Source organism: Microcaecilia unicolor, chromosome 14, assembly GCF_901765095.1.
Source record: "Microcaecilia unicolor chromosome 14, aMicUni1.1, whole genome shotgun sequence".
Taxonomy (NCBI): Eukaryota; Metazoa; Chordata; class Amphibia; order Gymnophiona; family Siphonopidae; genus Microcaecilia; species Microcaecilia unicolor.
The window spans coordinates 33,012,277-33,017,764 of record NC_044044.1 but is presented as its reverse complement, the minus strand read 5'-3'; positions in this window follow the sequence as shown (position 1 = coordinate 33,017,764).

The window sequence follows — 5,488 nt, the reverse complement described above, 5'->3', positions numbered from 1 at the left end:
AGGGACAGGGGAGGAGCCGCGAGTGTCCAATGTGGAGGGGGAGGAGTAGGGAAACACGCGGAGTGTGTTTCCCTACTCCTCCCCCTGCCCAGGAATCCGAATGGAGCGCCAGCGAGGGCCAACGGTCTGCGTCCTCCTCTCCTGCAGCCAATACCATGGGACATTTTTAGGTAGGCGAGAAGCTCGCACGCACACTGCAGCACATGGGAGCGGGGAGCAGGACTCGGATACCGGCGATCGCGCTGATCGTGGAAAACCTTGCTAGCGCCCATTTCATTGCTTTCTGAAATGGGCCTTTTTTTTACTAGTATGTACATAATATTCTGTTAATAAACCGTTCTTATTTTAACTCTTTTGCTTCCTGGGACTTTTGTAAAAACACAAATTTTAAATTCTTCCATACAGGCTAACCCTGTAATTACTTAAGAACATAAGATATGCCACCTTTGGTTCATGAAGCCCAGGATCCTGTCACAGATGGTGGCCAAATACAGGTCAGTAGGAAGCAGCCAGCAGATCCCAAAGGAGATCCCTCCTAGAGAAGATGAGCACTAGCCCCCCCCCCTCGTTGCCTATACCAGTGGGCTTCAGGGTCACTTTGTATTCTAACAGCTGCCAAATATCTTCTCACGCAGGGCTGTAACACTGCTGACCAGTGCATGTCCAGTGACATCCAGCCCGCCTTGGAACTTTTCGTTGGGGGGTGGGGTGTATCCTCAAGGAGGAAGGTATTTCCAAATGTGTTCTCTTTGTCTACTGAGAAATGTCCTTGGAGCATAGCCTCCTCCCTCCATCCACTTCCCCCTTTCTGACCTGAGCTTGGGTACAGAGGCAAAGAGTAGTAGGATAATGGGGGCCGCCCTAGAAATCTCCAGGGACCACCATTAGCCCCTGGGCCTTGCATTGAAGAATACTGGTCTATGCGGTTAATACTGTTTATGGACGTTCTCATTTTTAATTACTTTTTCAATATTTGTTTCACTGATCTACACAACTTACTGTTACACACAGTCCCGCTTTAATGCAGTTTGAATTAATACATTTTAGACAGCAGAATGCGAAAAATACACTAGGGTTTGAAGCCTTTCCAGCAATAAATTCCACAGGGTAATTGTTTATCGAATGAAAAAATACTCCCTCCAATTTGTTTTAAACCTACTACCTGTTAGGTTAATGGAGTGTCATCCCCCCTCCCCCCAATACTAGTACTATTTAAAAGGGAAAACAATCATTACCTATTCCATTCCACTCATGATTTTCTAGACCTCTATGTCATATCCCCTCTCAGCCATCTCTTCTCCAAGCTGAAAAGCCCTAACCTCCGTTCTTTCCCATCTCTCATTTCAATTGCTTTTCTCTTTATGGGCCCTGTTTAAGGGCTCTTTATTTGACTTTTTTTCTTCTTATGGTGAGAAATATATTAAAGGAAATACATATAAAGTAAAAAGATACATTACACAGTACAGAACGGGAGCTGGTCAGGCTATTTGCATTTGGGAAGCCTCACTGGGCCCCACCTTTGTAACACAGACCTAAGGAAGCAGCTGTTCTCTTGTGCAACTCAGTCATATAGGAACAGTTTCGCTCAACTCTTGCTTAGACGGAAGTTTCGACATTACTACTACTACTATTTATCATTTCTATAGCGCTACAAGGCATACACAGCGCTGTACACCATACACAAAAAAGACAGTCCCTGCTCAAAGAGCTTACAATCTAGATAAGACAGGTAAACAGACAGAACAATTAAGGGTAAGGGAATAAATAGGTGAGTATAAAGGACAGGGCAAGTGAGTAGTGGTTAGGAGTCAAAAGCAGTGGTAAAGAGGTAGGCTTTAAGTTTGGACTTGAAAACGGCCAAAGACGGGGCTAGATGCACAGGCTCGGGAAGTCTATTCCAAGCGTGGGGTGCAGCAAAAGGAACAGAGTCTAGAATTAGCAGTAGTGGAGAAGGGGACGGATAAGAGAGACTTATCTACAGAACGGAGTACTCGGGGGGAGCGTAGGGAGAGACAAGAGTGGAGAGGTACTGGGGAGCAGCAGAGTGAATACACTTAGAGGTCAATAAGAGAAGCTTGAACTGAATACGGAAACGGATAGGGAGCCAGTGGAGTGACTTAAGGAGGGGGCTAATGTGAGCATAGCGACTTTGGTGGAAAATGAGTCATGCAGCAGAGTTTTGGACTGATTGAAGAGGAGAGAGATGGCTAAGAGGGAGGCGGTAAGAAGCAGGTTACAATAATCAAGATGAGAGGTGATAAGAGTGTGGATAAGGGTTCTGGTAGAGTGCTCAGAGATGAAGGGACAGATTTTGCTAATGTTATAGAGATAGAAACAACAGATTTTGGTAATCTGTTGAATATGAGCAGAGAAGGAGAGAGAGGAGTCAAAGATAACCCCAAGGTTACGAGCTGATGAGACAGGGAGAATGAAATAGAGAAAGGGGGAGAGGAGAGGTAGGCTTAGGGGGAAAGATGAGAAGCTCAGTTTTGGCCATGTTAAGTTTTAGATGACGTTGGGACATCCAGGCAGCTATGTCAGATAGACATCTTCCTAGGTGGAAGAAAAAAACATTTTCATACTGGTTTAGTTGGTCGTAATGATATTCAGATTAACTCACAAGCTTAGGGTCCTGGAAGACGAGTGTATTGAGAAATATAATAGTTAATCGTAGCTTTAGAAATAAGCTTCTTCATAGGAACATAAGAACAATTAGTAACACTGAAGCAGAATAACGTCTTGCCCTAACTGTTGCTGGAAGAACTGCATATTTTTATATTAGAGATCTGAAATTTATAGAACATGAATTTCAAAGCCTGGATGAACTCACAGTATAACAAGTATTATCTTGAAACTCGACAGGCTGAGTAAAGTCAAGCAAAGGGTAACACAAAGGAGCCAGGTACTCTCTTATCAACCTACAAATAACACTGAAGGACTTACCCACTGCTGGATAAAAGGGTATATCTGTGTCTCCCCCCTCCCCCCCAGTGCTCAGCGGCCTTAAATCGGAATTAATTCAGTATTGTCATACGGAATACAACTCCTAACCCTACTTTTGATTCTTGCAAGAAACCTTTATGCAGCTAAAGACATTCTTTTTACTGCTTGTTTTTCAGCACTTAATTTAATTTGTAACCCTCACTGTTTACTGTGATATCCTCATGCTCTGTTAGTTTCCTGTAACCCATAGCATTGCCTTAAATGAACCCTTTGCTTTTTTTGTGTGTGTGATCTGAAATAGATGTAGGAAGTCAGTAGCAGAAATTCCACCCAAGCAGTTGTTGTGCTCCTGTAACTTCAGGGGTGGATCCCCCCCACCCCTGCTCTGACAGCCCTTTCTGATACAGTGTTTTGCTTGAGGGCTCTTCATTTGAACATCTGCCACTCCACCTCTGGGTCTTGGCATGTTGATAATTAGGCAGCCTTAGAATACATACAGCCAGCAGGACCTTTCACTCAGCTACTGTTTCTTGAAACCTCCTTGAGACACTTCGTCTCATGATCTCCTCTCTGGTAATATGGTCAGGGTAGGTGAGAGCAATAATTTTTTGCAGGCATCACTAATGGAATACATTCATTTTTTTGTGCTATCCTTGCGGTAAATGTCTATGTTTTGCGCAGCTGACAGGACAATGGCTTTTTATTTGTTTGGACATCTATATCCCACATTATCCCAAACAAGTTTGAGTTCAATGTGGCTTAGAATAAACAGTATAGGATACATGCGTGGGATAAACATAAAGGAATCCTCCTCAGAAGGAAGGGATCCCCAGAAGCTTAGCCGGTGGTGGGAGGCAGGACTGGTGGTTGGGAGGCGGGGATAGTGCTGGGCAGACTTATACGGTCTGTGCCCTGAAGCAGACAGGTACAAATCAAGGTAAGCTATACACAAAAAAAGGCACATGTGAGTTTATCTTGTTGGGCAGACTGGGTGGACTGTGCAGGTCTTTTTCTGCTGTCATCTACTATGTTACTAAGTATAACAAAGAATAATGTATAAGGAAGTAATTTGTTGTAAGAATCCCATTTTACAATACAGTATCATAAACATACTGGGATAGCTATGTATGTTTAACACTGAGAAAATTTATTATGAATGAGAAATTGTACATGCAGCAAAGAGAAAGTTAATGGTAAACAGAGTAATAACCAATTCAGCCCATGTTAGTCACTGTGACCATGTTTATCTGCAAAACCCACACTTTATTTGGATTTAGCTCACACCTTTCTTTGTAGTTCAGGGTGAGTTACATTCAAGGTACAGGAGGTATTCTCTTGTCCGGGGAGTGCTTATAATCGTAAACATGATCCTGATGAAATAGAGGGTTAAGAAACTTGCCCAAGATAACAAGAAACCTCAGTGGGATTTGAATTGGGCTCCGCTGGCTCTCACTCCGCTGCTCTAAGCATTAGGCTGGTACTGGCCACTAGTTTCATGGAACTGAATGTCCTCTTATTTTTGTTGTTTGACAGGTAAAACAACCATTTGTATATCAGGGAACTAAATGGTGGAGCCCACTTCCTAAGCATTTCAGGTGTCATTTTTTCATAAACTGTTAAAAGACATTTTCTTTTTAGGAAATGTGTATTAATGTAAGGAGATTAGATTTGGTCTGCTTGTTTAGACTACCAATATGATCCTAATGTATTCATTTCCAAACTGTGCTGATTACTGTTTCTGTATTTTATTTATAATATTGAATGTAAGCCACAATGAACTGAAAATGTTTTTGGATAACGTGGGATATGACGTTCAAATATTTGAAAGTTATTAATCTACAAACAAACCTTTTCATAAATAGATAAGTATTGCCATACCAGGTACAGACCAAAGGTCCATCAAGCCCAACATTCTGTTTCCAACAGTGGCCAATCCAGGTTACAAATACCTGGCAAGATCCTGAAACAGTACAATATATTTTATGCTGCTTATCCTAAAAATAAGCAGTGGATTTTCCCCAATTCCATCTTAATAATGGCTTATGGCCTTTTCTTTTAGGAAGATAGCCAAATCTTTTTTAAACCCTGCTAACTGCTTTTACTACATTCTCTGGTAATGAATTCGAGTTTAATTACACATTGAGTGAAGAACTTTTTTCTCAGATTCGTTTTAAATTTACTACTTTGTAGCTTCATTGCGTGCCCCCAGTCCTAGTATTTTTGGAAAGAATAGACTAGTGATTCACGTCTACCCGTTTCACTCCACTTTCATATCTCCCCCTCAACTGTCTTTTCTCCAAGCTGAAGAGCCCCAGCTGCTTGAGCCTTTCCTCACAGGGAATAACTTTTGTTGCCTTTCTTTGTACGTTTTCTAATTCCACTATATCTTTTTTGAGATGCGGTGACCAGAATTGCACACAGAATTTGAGGTGAGGTTGCACCATGGAGTGATCCAAGGGCATTATAACATCCTCATTTTTGTTTTCCATTCCTTTCCTAATAATACCTAACATTGCATTTGCTTTCTTAGCCACTGCCACCGCCG